This window comes from Rhipicephalus sanguineus, chromosome 6 (assembly GCF_013339695.2).
Source record: "Rhipicephalus sanguineus isolate Rsan-2018 chromosome 6, BIME_Rsan_1.4, whole genome shotgun sequence".
Classification (NCBI taxonomy): domain Eukaryota; kingdom Metazoa; phylum Arthropoda; class Arachnida; order Ixodida; family Ixodidae; genus Rhipicephalus; species Rhipicephalus sanguineus.
In genome coordinates this window covers 94,988,610-95,011,064 of record NC_051181.1, presented here as the reverse complement: position 1 = coordinate 95,011,064, position 22,455 = coordinate 94,988,610, and positions in this window count along the sequence as shown.

Sequence of the window (22,455 nt, the reverse complement as noted above, 5' to 3'; positions counted from 1 at the left end):
ATATACTGCGCTCACTCCATATACACGAGCAAAGAACCGCTAATCGGACAATAGATCTGGAAATCGGGCTACAAGAAAGGAAAAGAAAGGCCTAACGCCCAGTAAGACGCGTAAGTCACTCCTAGGTGAGTTCGAATACGGTGAGGCAGGGGCTGAATGTTTTTGATTACGGCACGTACCGGTACTTTCTGTACTGTTGCACAAAAACGCTCCACGAAGAACTCCAGCACGCAGCGCTCGGGCCTGCCACGCACGAACAGCCTGGTAAACGTCTGCTTGCAACATTTTACTGCGTGCGAACCGCACAATACGAGCTAAGTTTACGCCGGGACTACAAATCCGAGCAGAAGCGAACCACCGCGGAGAGCACGCCGCGGGGCGTCTGCTGTTTTGTTTGCCCCATATCGGTTTGTTTGCCCCATAAATCTGACGTCACTTCCGCCACACTTTTTGCAATACATTGGGATAGGATAGGGCCTCTCCTTAGTTTTTCCTTCCTCCATGTATGGGAGCCCCGCCACGGTGGTCTAGTGGTTATGGCGCTCAACTGCTGATCCGAAGGTAGCGGGATCGAATCCCAGCCGCGGCGGCTGCATTTTCGATGGAGGCAAAAATGTTTGAGGCCCGTATAGTTAATTTAGGCGCACGTTAAAGAACCCCAGGTGGCCGAAATTTCCGGAGCTCTCCACTACGGCGTCTCTCATAATCATATCGTAGTTTTGGCACGTTAAACCCCAGATATTATAATTATGAATTTATTGGGTTGGCGAGAACAGACTCAGATAAGTTGCAAACTTTTCAGGTGTCTTTGACGTTAAATACTGTTGTGGAGGGTATATAAAGTTAACTGTAATTTGTTGACTTTGTGCTGATGGGCTAGTTGGTGAGCCATGATATTTGATGAAGCATCGCACGAAGGGACACAATCACTGACACATAAAATGACGCAAACAGAAGCGCTGTACTGCAACTGGTCAGTTGCAGTGCAGCGCTTGTGTTTGCGACATTTTATGTGCACGTGATTGTGTCCTTTTGTGCGCTGCTTCATCATATAACTGTAATGCTCGTGCGTTTAACTAGCGATGAACTGCTGACGGTTTTTTATGGACGAAACGTTCTGTTTCGTAGCCGGTTCAACATTAGAAATTTTGTGAATTAGTAAGCTTTCGTGCTTGTACTATGAAATCACTAATGCTTTTACGGCAGGCTCAGGTTCGTAAGAAATGATTGTTCAGTGGGGCACAATCATGCATTTTACGACGTATGGCCTGTATCGTGCGTCATCTCTCCTTGTACTAGGAGCGAAATATACTTAAGCGAAATCGAGAGAATTAAGAACTGAATAACTGAAGTAAAAGGCGCTCACTCAGTGCTTCAATTTTTAAAGATAACTGTTCACTACCGAATATGGGCCGCGAGGACAGTGTTGTTGTGTACTTTAATATAAAAACTCGAGGCCATTCAATTCCATGAAGGTGAGTAACCAGTGGAGGTGACGGGCGTACTCCCTTCTCTGTTCTCGTCGCCGTTCTTCATAAGCGCGCTGCTCCCCGGGCGTTCTCACAATGCGCGGTCGGCCCATACTTGCCACGCGAGACCGCGCCAACGCGGCGCCTGGACTCGACAGACGTGGCCAACACGTTCTGACTGGCTTTTGCGCACTTTAATGGATTAGTTATGCCGCCACTCCGAACCGAGCACCACAGGGTTTGCCATTTTAATGCTTCAAATACACATTTGAAACAATAAAGTGATAAAACCCTCGGTGCTCTCTAGGAAGAAGTGGCAGAGCTGAAGCAATAAAGTTAGTTCCTTCACTGCTGCCTAGGGGGCACTAGCTGTTTTTAAATAGGGACGGCGACAGGAATAATTCAAGGATGTGTGAAATGTACAGCAGCGCTTTAAACATTTACAATGGCGTCTGGGTGGGTTACCTATCTACTGCAGACAAATCATTTATTATCCTACCTGACCTCGACAGGTTAGCACAAGTACAATCGTTTAGGATGATACCTAGTTGGTTTCCAGGCACTTTATTGCCTTTTATAAGCTTTCTTTTTGTATGTGGACAGGAACTGCGTACGATGAAATTCCAGACACTTTTAGTAATTAATGGGAATGATTTTTTTTTTAAGGCGTCGAATGCCATTTCAACGGCCTGCACCTTAATGTGCTTGTTAGCTTACCCTTAAGCGGACGGGTGAGATGCGGTACAAACCAGAATCAACACAGAGATTGCGAAATGTTAGAAGAGGAGGACGAGAACGTGGACTAGCGCGCTTCCCAAGCGGCTCGCGTAGGATCGCGCTGTACTGAGTTCCAACAGACACAAATGGACGCGTTGAGGATGTTACACGGGCAATAAACGCGCCCTCCCCTGCCCTCCTACTGCGAAGCTTCCGTCGTTTTACAGTAACGACGCTATTAAGGCGGTGGCGTTTCGCGTCCCATAATTCAAGCATAACATAGGCGAAAAACGTATGCGAAATAGTTGAGTCCAAGTCATACGGAAAGGAAGGCATGAAACCGATTAGTTAAGACTGAAAGGCGAGCAAGAACGAAAAATAGAAACAAAAGAAGCCCGAAATATGGATCGAGAAAGAGAGAGTGGCTCGCGTGTCGATGAAAAAGAAATAATGTGACTCGAAATTTAATCGATTACATCTTTCAATTTTCCTGTACACTCGTTTCTCGTTAAGGACACAGTTTGTGCGCCTGTTGGCCTTGTGGTTAGTCATTTGTATTTGTCGAGATTTTGGCCTGACCTCTTTATCTTTTTTTTTTTTTGCCCTCAGAGGAAAATCGCCGGACAACTAAATAGTCTTCTTTATGTTCCGTGTCTTGAAGTATGGCACTGCCAGAAAATAATTGTCGAAAAAAAAGCGAGAAAAAAAGATACAAGCGCTAGCGGTGCGCAGGCATTTCCAAACCCCGCATTGAGGTCTTTCCTTCTTTCTTTCTTTCTTTGCTAAAAAATTGAAAAAAACTAAATAAACAGTGTCATACGAATTGGCACTCTATGTCAAATGAGGATCGTTTATGTTAATATACGAATGCATACAACGAGGTTTAGAATAACAGAGAGCTGAGCTAGTTGGTAAGTATTCATTCTAAAAAGACAGGGCGTGCAAACACGGACACAAGAAAGAAGTCAGGACACCACAATTTTCTTGTGTCCGTGTTTGCACGCCCTGTCTTTTTAGAATGTACAACGAGGTCTTTCCCGAGAACCCATAATTACGTAGAGCGTAGTTTTTCACTTGCCCTGGTAAACTCCGACTCTTACTAGTTTTGTGCCATCGCAGAGCGCTGCATAAGCTGCGGTCCTTATACAGATTGTAAGGCGCTTAATCTGGCGCTTAAAAGGAAAACCTGCGATGAGGAGATTATGCGCGCCGAAACAAGCACTTTCCTGTACTAAATAGTACGCCTTGTTTGGCCCTTTTTAGTGGATCTCAGATTCTACACAACGTACGGAAATACCTGTTTTCTTTTTCGGCAGTTACTTTCAGATTTATCTTGTTCTCCTGCCTCCAAGTGTATGATACCTGAGAGCTCATTTCTATTCGCTCGTAGAGGTAAAACACGTGCCCGCTGCGGAAAGCCATCATAGCAATGAAGAAAATTCAGCATACAGAGAAGTCAAAGGGGCCGAAAAAAGGCGCAACTCGAGATGATTAGAATTATTAAGCAGAATACCTCATGACCAGGCCAGTAGTCAGGGGGAGGGCCCTGGCAGCCCCCCCCCCCCCGAAATTTTGGTGAAATATGTGTTTTTACCAAAATAAATAACGAAAATAGGTGTTTTTCTGAAATAGTCAATGTTTTCAGAATGGGCCCCCCGAAAAAATTCCTGGCTACGGGCCTGCTGATCACACGCGAAATGTGACTGCCAGCGTCAACACGAAGCGGTCAAAAAATGTCACGCGATTATTGATGGCGTTATCATGGCGTCATCTGTGATCACGTGGTATTTTGCGTACCGTTTCGGGTCGACGCCGACATTCACTTTTCACGACGTGAGGCATCTGAGGCTTTCGCCTGAATCACCTCGTCATGACGAGGTACTGAGACTTTCGCCTTAGTATCGCATCATGAATACGTCCTCTGTGATGTCATCATGACGTCACTGACCACCAAAATTTGTGATGTCACTATGATATCTAATATGACGTTTCATGATGGTGTCATCACAATGGTATCGTCACTTGGTCGAGGCTGGGTCAATCCTGGAGGAAATGCAACACCGCGTGAAGTGCACAACGCTTCAGGGGGTGAGGGAAGGATCATTACTATCGACTGAGAAGGAAAATCACAGTTTCACTGCAAGGCGAAGCAATGAGCACGATAGCAACAAATTGGAATGTTATACGAAGTAAGGCGAGCAGCTAACTCTTTTGGATCCGATCTCGCGTAACTGTACAACACACTTGTGTAAGGTAACACGGCCGCTCCAGGGAGGGAAGCGGTTTTCATGCTGTCTGTCGTCTCAACCCGAAGTAAGCGGTGAGAGTACAGCACGTAGAAAGGTATACGAGCCGGTCGCTGATGTCTGCCGAGATAGCGCGCCCACCAGTGCTCGCCACCGGGCCGTTGTGATCATATTTCGCTGGTGGTGGTCGAGCAACGCAGCGGACTGATGTTACCGCGTGGGCCCTATCTGCGACAGAGATGGCCAGCTCATTCTTTGCTTCAGCGGCGTTTGTCGCCAGTGCTCGCGCGTTTTTACTCGCAGGTAGGTAATCGATGGGCGGGTTGATGTTATCGATTAGAACTATTATCGATTTGGACTTTGTACAGAACGTGACGGCGACGGCAACGGCGAGAAACCGCCGAGAGTGTCTATATAATTGCCATCGCAATAAAAAGAAGTTAAGGCGGCAGATGAAGATGGTTTTCTCCTCGCAGCCGTCTTAGGGGAGTGCATAAAAGACCGTGTGAGCTTTTTGTTACGAGTCTTTTAGGAACTGATCTAACGAAGAAAAAAAAGAATATACAGAATAATGCCTACAAGCACCTATAATTCGCCTCCTTCCCTCGTTGTGTGTCAAACGTTAAGCTGGGAGTCTGTGCGAAAGATTCAGTTTAGCTTCTACTGGCTCCAACTAAGACACACAAAGGTTTGTCGTGAGTGCGGTGCTATATCAGCTTGCTTACGTCACTGTGGACCTCTCACGGAGAGGTCACGCGTTCGATAGCAAGTGTAGGTGTTCTTTACTATTGTAGAGACCGGTAAATAGAGTAGCACAGGACTGCAGACGGCTGGAAACAGCAGCTCAGCTTCTTGAAGCACCAGGAAGGGAATGGGCCTTGCAAAGGCACAATATTGCAGAATCTTCTCACCCCCAACTGCAAGGCAGAAATAAATACATCACGTTTTACAAAACTTTCATCACACCAAAGCTATGCCATCTTATCTCTTGTAAGTACATTTAACGTATATCAACGTTCCCACTTGTACATGTCCTCGAACGTATATACCTCGAAGTCGTTCTTTGTTGTTTCTTTTAACACGAAAGTGTTTTATGCCGGGGTCCACCAAGATTTCAGTGACGTATTTCCGTCACGGAAATGACGTGAAAAAATTTACACGATCAGATTGCAAAGAAAAAAAGTTCCGTCAGCGGGCATCGAACCCACGACCACTCGATCCACAACAATAGATGCCGGGCCCGCTATCCACTACGTCACGGTCACAGACTCTGGAGGCTTTACATACGCGCCTTTTATATCTACCACTCTCCCGGTCGGCGGGGTGGTGTTGCCCTCTGAGATCCGTAAAGTAAAGTAATTCGTCATTACTGTGGTCTCCGCGATTAACACCTGCAACGCGTTACACGTCTGTCCCATTCGGCGCGTTTTCAATAGAAGTTCAATTTTGTCAATGCCTTAACACACCGCGAGGTGGCGTTCTTAGCCGAAGCGTCGTAAAAGCGTCGGCCTCGCTCATAGCATCACGCTTAATCCAAACCAAAAATAGCTCTGCGACGCGCGCCTGCCTCACCTGGCTTTTACACTGCGTTCCCCGCCCACGCGCTCGCCCCGAGAAAAATCGCGGCCGGAGGGGCGCCACGACGCGCTTTTCGTTTCCCTCCAGTCCGGCCGTGGCGTTCAATCACATTTTAACATGCCGCGGGATGGCGACCGAGTTCTGCTTCCAATATGCGACGCTCTGCTAGCTATCACACCTCGTTCTCTGATTACGCTTTCACCGTTAACTACTACAGCTACCACACGGTTTTGTGTAATCATTGAACATGGACGTTAGTCGTCGGGATGGAGATCTACCACCAATTATCAAAGTGGGTGCATCCACGTTAAACGGTGCTATATCTGCCAGACATCAATATATATTGTGCAAACTCTCTTATATTAATGTACAGTAAACATTCAGTTACCTCTGTAAGGGCACGCTTTACTTTCGTGTTATTCAGATTCCTATGACGGAGGGATCAACCATCTTTTTCTTTTTTACTTTCCATTTATTCAACTTTTGCGGACTCGCGCTGTATCTGCCTTGCTGTCATAAAATGAGCTTTTTCTTATTGACTTGTAGGACAGCAAAATGTTTTTTATTGCGATAGCAATTATACGGACAGTCTCGGCTGATTTTTACTGTCGCCGTCGCCGCCGTCATGCTGCGTTTTTTTTTCAAGAATAAATGCTTTTAATTTTACCGATAATTTAAACAACTATTACTACAAAAGGGCGTTGTCCCGACTGACGTTATAGACCTTATGCAAAATTGCTGCCATCTGTCGGAGGTTTGACGAAAGTACCGATTCGGCGCCATGTTGGAGGCTTGTGTCCGAATCGTATTGCTGTCGCTGCTATTTCTTCTTGCTTGCATCTGCTTTGACAGTCGGCAATCGGGGCATAAAAACGTCAGACGAGCCTGTACACACTGCCGGCATTTTTTTTAGTTTTTCCGCTGACAATGATTACGCGGGAAGAACTGCCTCGTAACGAGAAGAAAGTACAAGTTTGTCACCGAGTCACATGTAAGCCTGTCGTCGTTGAGATTGAAGCTTTGTGATTGGTTATAAATTTTGTCTGTTTTCAGTGTAGCGAACGAAGCGTTGTTGGCTATCGGAATATCATGCGTGCAGTTAGGATGGTTGGGAGAAGGCGTTAGCGCGTGACGCGGCTAGGCACAGCGATGACGGCAATAGAGAGCGCTGTCGACCTAATTCAAAGCGTATTTTATAAGGGACAGCCTACGTCGACCTAATGTATTGTGCATCTTATTTTATATAAAACGTCGTCCTGTTCGTTATTTTTTAAACAAGAAATATTTCGCTGCTGTAGTCACCGACGCATGCTTTGCGTAGAATTACCGCACGGTTAAAATATCAGAAACGTCCGCTTCTCACGCACGTGACAAGTGAACATGAAAATCGTTAGTTGCTCCAAGAAGTAGGCGCCGATTAGCTGGCATTTTATCGTAATATTCTTCCGACATGTACTCGTAAATGACACAATGCGCCAAGAATATTCGCGTTCACATCGTAGCTTTCGGGGCCTACTGGCGCCTTACAATTTCAGCCCGTTGAAGCAAGCAGTTTTGCGTCGCCGACTGAACGCTTGCGAAACCACCTGAGCGCGTAACCAGTGGTAGCGCACTCACGGTACAATGTAACACATCTGCGGGAACAGCATTTTCTTTTAGTTTCATAAAAAGGTGCCGCGCACAATTATCTGTTAACATTTCATAGCACACAGGGGTGGATACAGGCTTTTTCCGAAAGGGGATCAGCATCAGCTGGGAGAACCTGATATGTGCTCTTCTTGGGGTACAAATAAAAAAGAAAGTGGGTGGCGGGGTATACAGGCGATCAAGGCCGCCCCTCTGAATTAGGCAGTAATAGCCCATGCAATGCTTGAAAAATAAGCATAGGGAAGCAGTACGCGCGCAAAGCATTCCGCTAAACAAATGCTACCTTATTAAACTTCACAGTCGAAAACAAACTACGAAGACAGGCTCCACCACAATCGGTCCGTTCGCTGAGAATCGATGACACGCACGAGCTACCTAACATGTAACTGTTATCGCAATGTGATAAACAAAGTAATGGTGTACCAAACTGCGCGGGCTTGTGGGAGTAGCCGCGATGCATCTTTGGAGCGTGCACACGAAGCCGGTTTGTCTACGCCTGCAAGTACACGGCGAGAAAACTGGCACGAAAGGGTGTCCTCTGATGAGTGCCGATGCTGTCACATACCGCATCTATTAGGAACGGTGAACGTAAACAGGGCGTTAGTCGTAAGCAGTAGCCGGAACAACAGAATGATCTGCCGCTTCTCGTCGGCCGCAAGGAAATCTATTAACGCATGGAGGCTAGTTTCCTGCGAACCTGGTTTCAGCATCCCAATTTCCTCAATCTCAGGAACACGGCACACGAAAAAATGTTAGCATTGCCGTTCCCATCAGCCGCCACACGTCGATACGTACGCTCTGTGTGTGCACATGCGGAGCGCGCTTAGCCTTCAACATGGCGGAAATGCGCACGGCGGCCGCTAGATGGCAGCAGATTTTGCATAAGGTCTATACGTGGTTAGGGCTATTTGAGGACGCTTTGGCGTGTTGTAAAAAGACAGTAATGGAACTGCCGCCAGAACTGTATACAAAGTATTAAACGAAATACCTGGCACAGTGAACATGATGATAATGACGCCTTTCCGACTATCGTAATAGTTCGTGTGTTGCTGTAAGTCAGCATTGGACATAAGGTTGTTCATCGAGGGAGCCTGAGTTACGTGTTCAGTTTGGAAGCCAGCCTATCGCTTTTCTCAAAAGCCTACGCATGCAGCCTTGGCACAGGTAGCGATATCGTCGCTTTGCCGGATGCTCCGGAGTACGGCGTTAGGTGTCGAATTGTAGTGCGACTCCACAGACAGAACGCTTTCTTCGTAACCAGTCCCTCTTATTCTGTTTTCGTAGTCACTGGTCTAGTGCTCTCTGAGAAAAATAACTTCAGTCGCGCTCTCGTTGATAACATACTTACTTTTTGTTTTGCGGGAGAACCTTTAGGCGGGAGAATTTACTTTGATAAGAATGAAAGGATTTTGTACACAGACATTCTTGCAGTCCACCTCAAACAATGACAATTTCACTGCCATTCACTGCTTCATTGCAATGCACTTGTGCACGTTATGAAGGGTACAAGGTATGCCTAGGAATAAATAAATAAATAAATAAATAAATAAATAAATAAATAAATAAATAAATAAATAAATAAATAAATAAATAAATAAATTTATTCGCTGCGGAAAGTTTGAAAAACATCTGCTCACGTTCACCTCCTGGCTCACGAAAGCATGCTTCTTAAATGGAATATGAAGCTGATGATTACTATAGCATATGTACCGCCAATAAAGCCCCGAAACTTATGTTTTGTTACATGTTTAATAATTTGCAATCGCTATCAGAGCTCTGCGATTGCTAAACTGTGAATATCTTGTTTTTATAGATGGCAGGGGGCGTTACGATTACGTCAATCTCAAGTTCGAAGCTTCATCTTCAAAAGATGAGTGGCTCTTCAGCGCCTCGACATCACATATATAACACCAACCCTACATGTACCACGCGCATTCTCAGGCGGAGGATGTATTTCCCTGTGTATACGACCTATATATCGAAAGAGGATTTTTTTATGGGCAGCATGCTGTAAGTACTTGCAGGATTCGAAACAGCACGAGATATCGTTGCCTAAGCAAAAGAACAAAGAAGGCCAGACCACTTTGATATTACTTCGTACTTTTATTTCGCGCTGTTCAGACTCCAACGAACATCAGCTGCGACCGGGCTGCAACTTATACTCGTCCAATACATTACGTAGTCCGCCACTAGGGCAGGGGAAAAGCGAGTCTGCGTGGTATTGAGAAAACGTGGTGTATGAACTCGTAACGAGCTTCGATCGAGAGAGAACCGCGCTTTGGGAACGCCTTCGCAGGTAACGTCGTCTCGAATCATTAATCTTTCATGCCACGCTAGAGAAAGAGGCTGCGCATCGGTAGAAAGATGGAGAGGGCAGCGCAATGAATGCACGTGCCCGCCATTTCATAGTTCAAGATCTCTTATATCGCCTGCGACGTGAAGCAACGCTCGGGGATGGTACGGGCACTTTCGCGGTAAAATGACCTAGATTTCTCTCCATTCACCGGTGCGCACTTGGTATTGTGCAACCTTTCTGTTCATATTGCGGGTTACTTGCAAAAGCTCTTTAATGGCCAATGAGTTTAGCGGAGCAAACGTTTGGAGGCGGAGAATAAATTATCCTTTATTTGGACTTTTACACGGCTTTACTTACTAGCACAAGACATAGTGACGAAGTTATTTAGAGCTTTCATATTCGAACAAAAATAATTCGTCATGGAAATGTGTGTAGGCCTGCGCAGTAGATCCTCCGTTAGGCCTGTATGGTAGATCTTCTATTATATATAAGAACAAAGTAAAATACTTCCAGCAAATTGTTTTTTGCGTGAAATGTTGAGACGTATGGAATGAAAATAAACTGGAAGAGAAATGAGCTGGAGGCCAGGAGGTTAACCGGAAGAGAAACTTCTAGTTCGCACCTTATGCTAGCTGAAAAAAAAAGAGGGAAAGGAAAGGGAGAGAGGGACAGAAAAGCAAGAGGCATAAAGCAGGCGTGTGACAAACAATTACAGGAGGTAAGAAACTGGAGAATTTTTGTCTCTATGATAGACCTCTGCAGCTTAAAGCATTGATTATTGCCTGGATCTACTTGCGGTGCGACCTTCGTTGCACTGGATCTATGATTTTTAGCATTCCTATTGCACAGCACTCTATATCTGTGTGCCCCGGAAACCGCCTGTTACCAGACAGGCCCACACGTCCTCTGGCGACAGTCTATGCAGGCCGTACCGAGGTCAGTGGCACAAATCACGTTCCATGGTTTAAGTGGTGCCACAGCAGTCATTGGGAGAAGCAGTGCCTTCGATCTCCATGGCGAAGGCAAAATGTTGCTTCGCAAGAAACACTCCAAGTGACAGTCGACAACGTACCGTTGTCTCAGGTCGAGAGAGTCCAGGGGCTGGAAGAAGTCAACATGACTTCGCCTGCGAATAATGCGTTTTTCAAAAGAGAACATGATAAAGTATAAGCAGGAAGGGTAACCAGAGGAGATCATAAGTTGCCCACTATATAAAAGGGGAAAGGCGTGTGTTCTGTGAAGATCTTTGCGCCTTAAAGGGGTACTGACACAACATTTCGCGGCCGAGATAGCCTGAGGGATCGATTCCGGTGAACATGCGTATATCATCTGCAAAATACCAACTGCGAATATAGCTTGGAAGTTATTTTAAACGAATTTTGAAATTTGCGTAAGCGATCGACACCCTCGGGTTATTGACACCCTCAAAGGTGACCCTTGGTGACCCCCTACTTCCCTCACGTGACCACGCTGCAAAAAAGTTATGATGATGTCACAGCCGCCATGTTTTTTTTTTTGCCACGTTCGCTCCAGCAGCCTACTTCTTGGCGGCTGCTCGCGAACCGCGCGGAAGTGCGTCACAGTTCTGTGTGCTGACGTGATCGAGCGCTGCACCCGCTAGGTGGTGATAACTGCACCCGGAGTCTTATGACTAACAGGCCCCCAGCAACACATTGCAGCAAAAAAACGTGAGGCCAAAATTTTTGTTTCAGTACCCCTTTAACCCGAAAGCGCGTACATTTCCGTTTTTGAGAGAGGAATGAATTTCAGCACGCCGTCTACATCTACAGACCCAGCAAGTGCATCGGCATGTCCATTGCCTTCTACGGCCAAAGTAGCTTGGGAGCCAATCAAAAGTGACATTGATATGACGTTGACCCACGCATAGCCCTGCTTGGCTAAGCCTCATCAGTGGGAAAAAAGGGGGTGCTGGGGTTTGAGTCGGTGGCGGGAGTTGCTGCCTCCGCCAACTCACCTTGGCGGAGGCAGCACACCCCTTCGGTCCCTGTTTCACGTAGATGGCAGCCATAGGAAAACACATGGAGAGAATCGGCTGTCACCTCTTTCGGTCCTGCACTAAGATTGCGATTTTTTTATTGAAATAAAAATTAATGAAGGAGTTGTCGCCATTGCTTGGTGACGGCTACCCCTTTCCAACTCGTTGTTACGATATAACAATTAAGAAGCGAAAATAATGTATACGCATATATACAGTCCTACATTTGGTAAGTCTAGAAGTTCTCGTTTGAACAGAGCACACATGCAATCGCACTGCACACTTGCAATGTAGTCCGCTCAATATTCAGCGCAAATATGAGCGTCATCAAAAAAACAAACAAACAAAAAAAACGTTGAAGCACTTTGATTGTTTCGCGGTTTATCCGAGCGGGCCATGGGCCTAGTATTTTCGCCAACGAGAACGTTCGCTCAGAGTCTAGCAAGTGGAGTTTTTGCTCAAGTCGCTGTTTATGTGTGATGAGCTTGGGACAGTCGAGCAACAGGTGATGCACATCGTCGTGGTCATGGCCGCACGAACATGTTGACGACTGTTTCTCTTTTTCGCTTTTAAGCTTTCATGTATCCTTTGCACTTCTACTTACTTACAACGTGAGCAACGTAAGAAGGCGTAAGCATGCTGGATACATAAATTCTAGAAGTCTAGGGTTCTTTAGCGCCCACTTATGCCAGAATTCGTCCACGCCTTACAGTCTGTTGCATCGCCGGGTATCTCCCGTCGCTTCCACTTTCTTACTGTGCGGTTTTGATTTCCCGCCACTCTTCGTGTTGTGCAGCGTAGCAGACGTAAATCAAAGCGGCTACCTTTTTTTCCGAGAACGAAGTAAAACCACACTCGTTTTAACTTTCCATGTTCAAGGACTCCTTGCGCGTTGCTAATGCCCCTACAGATGAAGCCCAGCACCACACAAACGATGAGATGAACATTAGAGCTTCATCTTATTACAGATTCTACTTCTTTCACGCACTGTATTGAATGTTTCAATATATTGTAACGCACAGTTAAAAAAACACACTTTAATAAACTATAGCGAGTTGGGCGAACTTGTGCCCGAGAAGGAAGCAGGAGATGACTAAAACGGAAGTCTCTGAGCAGCTCTGGAGAAGAGTCCTCTTGCCAGCACTCAAGCTACACCTCTTCTTCTTCTCTTCCTCTGCTTGTGTCCCGCGCGGGTCGCGCGCAGCTGTTCTGGCCTGGGTCAAGCAGGCACGCGCTCTCAGCCACACATTTACCTTCTTTCGCACGCATGCGACAAACAATTGGGAGGGCGCACAAATCGGCCTGGGCGCGTAGTTTGAAACCACCTTGTGTCATTACCCCCCTTTCGAGAGTGCATCGTCCCGATGCCGATTAGCAACTGGTTTCCAGGCGATCGTTTACAACACCTCTTGGTGATTGCAGTTGCCGTCAAGCAGTGTGGCGTCCTCGATGGTTCATTCCCTGTCGTAGTAAGGTTTCATTCTGACGACATGCACAATTTCTGTGCGATGCCGCCGTCGTGATGAGATTTCCTGTCCCTCCGGAACAACTTCGTAATTCACGGAGCCAAGACGGCGGAGCACTCTGTATGGACCGAAGTAGCGGCGTAGCAGCTTTTCGGATAGGCCACGTACCCGTACGGGAGTCCACACCCATACTCTGTCTCCCGGTGCATACTGGACGTCTCTCCGTCGCAGATTGTATCGATGCGTGTCGGCTTTCTGTTGTTGGTGAATACGATGTCGAGCCAGCTGTCTTGCTTCTTCAGCTCTTTGTATATAGTCACTGACGTCATATTCATTCTCTGTCATCTCATCAACAGGTAGCATAGCATCTAAAGGTGTGGTGACTCTCCGGCCGAAAACAAGCTGAAACGGCGCCATTCGGGTTGTCTCTTGCATTGCGGTATTATACGCGAACGTTGCATAGGGTAATATTTTATCCCATGTACGGTGCTCTATGTCCACGTACATCGACAACATATCAGCCAACGTTCTGTTCAGTCGTTCTGTGAGTCCATTTGCTTGTGGATGATATGCTGTCGTTTTCCTATGACTGGTGTGCGTCAATTTCATGATGGACTTTATCAGGTCAGCCGTAAACGCGGTTCCTCGGTCCGTGATTAGCACTGTAGGAGCGCCATGCCGCAGTACGATGTTGGTGACGAAGAATTCGGCCACTTCAACGGCCGTTCCTCTAACAAGAGACGCTGTCTCCGCATATCGAGTCAGATAGTCGGTCGCAACTATGATCCACCGCTTCCCCGACGACGACGTAGGAAATGGGCCGAGTAAGTCCATTCCAACTTGTGCGAATGGGGCCTCTGGTGTTTCTATAGGCTGAAGGAGACCTGCTGGTTTCAACGGTGGGGTTTTGCGTCTTTGGCAGTCACGGCAAGTTCTGACATAGTGTTGCACAGAGCTTAGCAACTTCGGCCAGTAATATTTAGTGCGGATGCGTGCTAATGTTCTGCTTACTCCTAAATGTCCAGCTGACGGATCGTCGTGGCAAGCCTCCAAGATCTCAGGTCGTAAAAGTGCAGGGACGACGAGCAGGAATGCCGCTGTATTGTTTTCAAAATTCCTTTTATACAGGACGTTATTGCGGAGAACGAACGCCGACAAGCCGCGGGCGAAGGCTCGTGGAACATCGCCAGACCCTCCCTGTAGGTACTTGATCAATTGTAGTAGTTCCGGGTCAGATTGCTGATGATGTGCCATCTGCGATGTTGTCACAGCTCCCAAGAATGGTAAATCCTGTCCGTCGTCGGCGGAAGTAGAGACAGAGGGTTCAATCGGAGCACGTGACAAGCAATCAGCATCGCTGTGCTTGCGACCAGACTTATATACGACTCTGATATCGTATTCCTGTAATCGTAGACTCCATCTTGCAAGCCTTCCGCACGGATCCTTGAGATTGGCCAGCCAGCATAATGAGTGATGGTCACTTATAGCTCGAAAATGCCTGCCGTATAAATATGGTGGAAACTTGGTGATAGCCCATATCACAGCGAGACATTCTTTTTCCGTCGCTGAGTAGTTCACCTCAGCTTTCGAAAGAGTGCGACTGGCGTACGCAATAACTCGTTCTTGTCCATTTTGCCATTGAATAAGTACGGCCCCAAGACCTGCATTGCTTGCATCTGTGTGAATGTCTGTTGCCGCTTCTTCGTCAAAATGCGCAAGAACAGGATGGCTTTGAAGGCAATTCCTTAATTCATTGAAAGCATCCTCCTGTTCAGTAAGCCAAACGAAGGGCACATCTTCTTTTGTCAGCCGAGTCAGCGGTTCAGCGATTCGCGAAAAATTTTTGATGAATCGTCTGTAATAGGCGCAGAGTCCTAAAAATCGCCTCACGGCCTTTTTATCCGTTGGCTTTGGAAATTTTGCGACGGCCTCAGTCTTCCCAGGATCTGGGCGGACGCCTTCCGCACTGATGACATGGCCGAGAAAAAGGAGTTCACGGAAGCCGAAATGGCATTTCTGCGGTTTTATCGTCAAATCTGCTGACTTGATAGCGGTGAGCACAGCCCGCAGCCTTTCCACATGTTGCTCGAAGGTAGCAGAGAATACTACGACGTCGTCCAGATAAACCAGACAAGACTGCCATTTCAGACCGGAGAGCACTGTGTCCATCATTCGCTGGAAGGTGGCGGGTGCTGAACAAAGGCCAAAGGGAAGAACCTTAAACTCGTATAAACCGTCCGGTGTCACAAACGCCGTCTTTTCGCGATCTCTTTCGTCAACTTCGATCTGCCAATATCCACTTTTAAGGTCCAGCGAGGAAAAATACTTTGCATCTCGTAGCCTATCCAGAGTGTCATCAATCCTTGGAAGAGGATAAACATCCCGTTTAGTGACGGCGTTCAGTTTCCGGTAATCAATGCAGAAACGCAAGGTCTGATCCTTTTTCTTTACAAGGACAACAGGTGAGGCCCAGGGACTTGCTGACGGCTGAATGACGTCGTCCTTGAGCATTTCTTGAACCTGATTTCCTATAGCCTCTCTTTCTTTAGGTGACACCCGGTAGGGATGCTGGTATATAGGCCTCACCGACTGATCGACAATAATGCGATGTTTGGCGATAGGTGTACGACGAACTTTGGATGACATCGAGAAGCATGCGGCGAATTCCCTTATAAGTCTCTCTATTTCTTCCTTTTGATGGGGCAGTAGTCCTGGTCCGATGTCGATAGCTGCCAGGACAGAGTCCACGTCTTGTAAACCAGATGTCGTGGTTTCAGAAGTGTTCAGCTCCGTAACCTGGACGAAATCATTCAGACTGGCGACGACGGTTCCCTTTGCGATGTGTTGTATCTCATTTCCAAAGTTAGTAAGCAGAACGTTGGTACATCCGCTACGCAGCTGAACAAGGCCTCGTGCCATGCAGATTCCTTTTTGAAGCATCAGGTCGGTGTTGTCAGCAAATCCTTCGAAGTCACTGAACGCTCTGTTGGTTACTGCGACAGAGATGCTAGATCTCGGCGGTATCATGACGTCGTCATCCGCAATACAGAGGTCATAAACGTCTTCTTCAGTGTCGAAAATTGCGATAGCGTGCCTCGTTGAGAATGAGACGCAAGATTCTCGCAAGTTGATTACAGCGCCGTTAGCTTGCAAGAAGTCCATGCCGATAATCAAATCTCTTGAGCATTCGGGCAGCACAATAAGGCTGGCGACGTATGTGAAGCCCCGTATACCAATTCTTGCGGTGCATATTCCCGTCGGATCGATGAGGTGCCCTCCTGCTGTGCGAACTTGTGGTCCCTTTCAAGGCGTCAGCACTTTCTTCAGTATTTTAGAAAGCTCATTACTCATTACTGAATAATCAGCGCCTGTATCTACCAGTGCAATGACTTCGTAGCCATCAATAAACACGCGTAAATCTGAAGCAACATCGCTACCACGGCACCGGTTTCCGAGTCTGTCGTCGTCGTTCAGAGTCAGCGATGGAGGTTCTTCTGCATCAGCGTCGACAGCGGCCTTGCCTCCACAGGTCGCTGACTCTAGTTTTCCCGACGCGGGCTTGGTGAACGGCGTCTTGGAGAGCTTGCTGAAAGGCGGGGGCTCGGCGACCGATACCTCCCCGCCGTCGTTGCTCGAGGTTGGTGTTGCTGAAAGCCACGTGAGTTTTGACGACTCGAGAGGTATTCCTCGATTTCGAAGGGGCGCTCGCCATTTCGTGGTCGAGGTGCATTTACAGGGAAACCACGAAGACCTGCCTGGCGATACTGGCACATACGGTAGATGTGGCCAGCCTCCCCACAGTGGTAACAAAGGGGTATCCTATCGGGAGTGCGCCAGATATCGCTCTTTCTGAGTCTCCTCTCGGGTTGTGGCTGCAGTGTGCTTGGATACATCGGGTGCTGTATCGGAGTTGTGGCTGCGACATCTGCACGTCCGGGAGTTCCTCGCAGTAGGGCATCGGCATAGGACACACTGGGCTGCTGACGCTGTAGTGGCACTTCTGTATGTGCGTTTGTCTGAGGCTCCTGGACCGCCTGTCGGACCTCCTCGCGTATCACGTCGGCCAGTGACGAAAGCATTGGAGCGCTCTGGCCAAGTCTCTGTTTCTGTAGCTCTTCTCGTACTACAGACCGTACCAGCTCACGCAACACCTCCATGCTGTTTCCGAAGGCTGCTGGCAATGCGTCCAAAGACGCGATGTTCATCTCTCGGTTATACATTCTTGCTCGCTGTTGTAGCGTTCTTTCCATTGCAGCCGCCTCGGAACAAAACTCAGTGACGGTGCGCGGCGGGCTGCGAACAAGTCCGGCAAACAGTTCCTGTTTTACCCCTCGCATTAAATGACGCAGCTTCTTGTCCTCGCTCATGTTTGGGTCCGCTCGGCGAAAGAGACGAGACATGTCCTCCACATACATAGCCACGCTCTCGTTGTTGCGCTGGCTTCTTGCTTGGAGAGCAGCCTCGGCTCTTTCTCTGCGATCTGTACTGGGGTAAGTGGCGAGCAGCTCCCGTCGGAAGTCATCCCATGACGGCATGGCAGATTCGTGGTTTTCGAACCACGTTCGTGCGTTATCCTCCAGCGCGAAGTAAACGCGTCCCAGTCTGCGATCCGCTTCCCATCCGTTAGCCTTTGCAACGCGCTCGAATTGTTCTAGCCAATCCTCCGCGTCTTCGAAGGTGTCGCCGTGAAAAGGCTGCGGCGTCAATGGGGGATTCACTACGATGTTAGCCGGTGTGAGCTGAGCTGTCATGTCGGTAGCACCGCCGTTCACAGCCGCTAAGGGTCTAAGAGAATCCGACAAACGTGAAAACTCAGGAGCCTCACCACGTAGGCGTCGACTGCAGCGCTGATGAACAGGCGTCAGCTCGTTGGGTTCAAGTCGCTGTGGTTCTGGACTGCGTTCGGTCACTCGAGAAGGGCTTGGCATGCTACCCCGCACCTCCACCAGATTTGTAACGCACAGTTCAAAAAACACACTTTAATAAACTATAGCGAGTTGGGCGAACTTGTGCCCGAGAAGGAAGCAGGAGATGACTAAAACGGAAGTCTCTGAGCAGCTCTGGAGAAGAGTCTTCTTGCCAGCACTCAAGCTACACCTCTTCTTCTTCTCTTCCTCTGCTTGTGTCCCGCGCGGGTCGCGCGCAGCTGTTCTGGCCTGGGTCAAGCAGGCACGCGCTCTCAGCCACACATTTACCTTCTTTCGCACGTATGCGACAAACAATTGGGAGGGCGCACAAATCGGCCTGGGCGCGTAGTTTGAAACCACCTTGTGTCAATATAGAAATGTAACCGTACGTGCATATGCTTCATGCTTTGTAACAGGGGCATCATGCCAAGCAAGAACCGTGACGCAAAAGACATTCAGCCAGTAGTGTTGTGGGATGAAAAAGCCAAATAGAGCTTGGCCCTTAAGGTATTTCAATAGAAATTAGCTCCCCTTAATCATGATTCATCGCTATAGTCCTACAACAAACTCATAGCTCTCGCCGATAATAAAAAGCCATACAGGTGGCCAGTTTATGTAGGCGCGACATCACACAAAACTCATCGCATTTTGGACAAAGCGACTACAACTGAGTCACACAAATAAATCGATGCAAATGCAATTTATTCAAGGCTGTGCTGAAAAAGAATGGGAGAAATATATAAAAAAGGCCTAGTTGTGCCGACACAAATGTACGAGTAAAATAACTGCACGTACAAGCTTCGAGATGCTTAAGCTTCCTCAAGAAACTGTTTACATGTGCGCTCACAACGACCTAATAGCAGGGTGTACCTATTTCATTTCTTTGTAAAATATACAAAAAAATAGGCCGCGTATCTGCGTGCTTCGCTGCAAATGTCGTCGAAAGACGATAGTCTTCTGCCGGCCGTACTACATGAGTCCTCCTCCTCCATGTTAAATCAACGCATCTGGCTTATAGCGTCGAATTTTCAGCGCAGCCTAAGAAACACTAGCATCTCCGGCGAAGCCTTAGAAACATTAGGGTCTTTAGAATTACATATCTATGTATTTTTTAGTAACGGAACACACCACCAAATACTTACGTATTGATGTTGCGCCTCAGATATGCGTAATATTTGTTTTTTGATCGACAATGTTCACAAGTATGAACGCAGCTACAAGTTCAAGATGGTTGAGCGCTCAGCAAGTGCCTGAACTTTGGCCGGGTGTCTGAATCGTGTGACAGACAAGACAGACAGACCAAAATTTCTGCGTTTAAGTTCCTCAAGAAAGATTTAAAAATTACAGAAAGCTAACTGGAAAAGAGAGGTGTCCTAACTTGAAAAGCGCCTGTGGTTGGTATACCCGGCGCTGGAGGACGGCGAACAGAAAGAATATAAAACGGTGGACATGTGGGCGTGCACGGACAGCACCGAGCATTAAAAGGCACTCGCATAACCAGCTGAATAAAAAAATACGGCGAAAGTGTTTTACTAAAACGGAGCACCATGTCGAAGAAAGACTTGGAAGGATGCACTTTAAGATTTGAAACGGAAGAAAATCCAGCGCACTCCATTAGCTCGATTCGCAACATCTACCACTGCCTTCGTGTGCTCTTTCCAAAGCCGAATATTTCATGAGTGAACATGCCTTGTGTGGCTATTTTCTCTAATGGAGAGCGCCTAACTTTCGTGACATTCCTCCAGGCAGGAATATACGTTTAATTTTAAGATGTTTCTACGTCGCACGGAGAAAAATAATCACAGCTTGCTTCTGCCTGAACCTCTGCTGTCTTTTATCATCACTGTAATCAGTCCCTATCGTATCGCTTCAGTTTTTCTGTAGTCCTTCATTCAGCCTCCTTTACCTGCATGCATTTTTCAGCTCTCTCTTTACGCTCCATTTATCCTAAGCATAAAGCTCTCTTGATTGGGAGCAGATGTGTCAGGAAGACCTGTACTTCCTCAGTGCAAGCAGGAGATACATAACCTGTTTGCTGTTACTTTTGCATTTTGCAGATATGTACGCGGGGTAATATGGCCGATAACAAGTGTAAAACTGAAAACTGTGCAAATAAAAGCAGCTTCCATGAAGAATGAATGATGTCCCGCAAGCATTTTGCAGACATTCAATAGATGCCCTATTTGGTTATTTTTGCGAACAAATATTCGTAACGATAAAAATTACACCATTTCCCGCTAAAGGGGACCATGAGGCCATGCGAAGCCGGAGCACTTGCATGATCGCGTTCCGTTGGCGTTCTTTGGGCATGCTACCGACCTCGCGTCGTGGAACGCGAAGAGGAACGCTACGCGCGTCTTGTCTTCCCTCTAGCCTGGCCGTTAATTCTCACAGGGCGAGCGGGGAACGCGGTCGGCACGCTTGCGAGAGGGGGGCAGCGTAGGAGAGGAGAGAGAAGGGGAGGGGACGCGCATGCGCTGGTGCTCATCGCGGCGTTGCGCAGGAGAGAATTTCGGCATGTCTAGCCCGCGTTTCAGAGGAAGAGTGGAAAGGGGGAGTGGAGAGGGGGAGGGTAGAGGGTGAGTGGGGAGGGTATGCGCATGCGCAGTAAGGGTGGTCACGCCGCACACCACCACCACCACCACAACCCCCGGATTGAACTCCGCCATAAGATACTTCGCATCTAAAAAAAAGAACTGCGCAGATAATTCTGTGCTTCAGAGAATGAGAAACTACTCGAAAGCGACCAATGTATACTGAAGAAGTTGCTGTGATACTAATGTATGTTATAGTTCATATATATCTTTCAGTAATGGATGTACAGTGATGCTTCGGAGGTTGAACGATAACATATTCCGCAGCAACCACGTCGCGGTTATGCCTCATTTCCAAAACTGGAATTTAAGGCTGTGCTCACGATTAGAATACTGGTTCGAACTTCGATAAGTTGACGAAGGAAAATAAAAAAAAAAACATAGTCATGATTAGCTCACCGGTGAGTACTGTTCGTGTGCTCCTTAATAAGATGCAGGCAGCAACTGCTTGAAGCATGTTGCAGATGCCGAATGCCATTGTTTCAGTTTTTGCAAGCTTTCAGAAGTGCAGTATTCAAGGACACAGACAGCCTCGCCATGGCAGGTCTACAAGAGCAATTGTAACGGGATAATGTCAGACGCGCCGGCATTACAATGGATTGTAAAAGGGTACATGAAATACTTATATATGGGCGGCATAGACAGTGGACTGCATAAACAGGGGCACCCACCATAAGTGAATCGCTTCGGCGGGGGGAAGGTGTGGGAGTGGCGGCCGGAAGGCGGGGAACTTATGCGTTGTGTTTTGACTATGCTTGCTCTTGGGGATGGGTAAAGATGAACAGGTGAAAACTGTCGAGGGACGCAGACTTCTGCTGGAGAGCCCGTGGGGTCCACCTAAATTTCTCACAATTTCTCATTTATTCAAGTTTTTTGGAGGAACAACCTACGACAACTCAGTACGCGCAGCGATGGAACTGTCACGATATACAGGACGCCCTACCTCAGGTATTGGCCATTGGCAGGGGCGTAGCCAGGGGGGGTTCAACCCCTTTCCGAAATTTTTCAGTTTTGCTTGCGTATATATACATGCGCACATACAAACGCCCGCACGAACATACATAAAGTATGGTTGAACCCCCCCCCCCCGAAAAAAATTTCTGGCTACGCCCCTGGCCATTGGTGACTACAAATTGGAAAATTATGTCTGAACACTCGGAAGTGCTCACGCCCAGGCACTTTGAGTTTGCATTGAATTGGCGCTATTCACGACACCATCTGAAACCATAGCGATTGCCAATCGTTGCCATACCACCTCACGGCCAAAGGACCGTCGACGTACCTCTCTCTGTCAGAGAGTTCGGTCCCATGGTGCGCATCCTCCATGAAATAATACAGCTCCAGCGAGAGTTGTGATTCCCGCATTGTGGAAACAGAGCCTGCGATTGAGCCATCACCATTCCTCGATTCATGACCGCTGCAGAACGAAAGTTTTTCCAGGCAACATTCTATCGGCCATAGTGCTCAAGCTGACTCCATCTTGCTCGTGCAAACTTATCGATCTCATTACGACAGCAGTTATATGAGCACTCCAGGCAT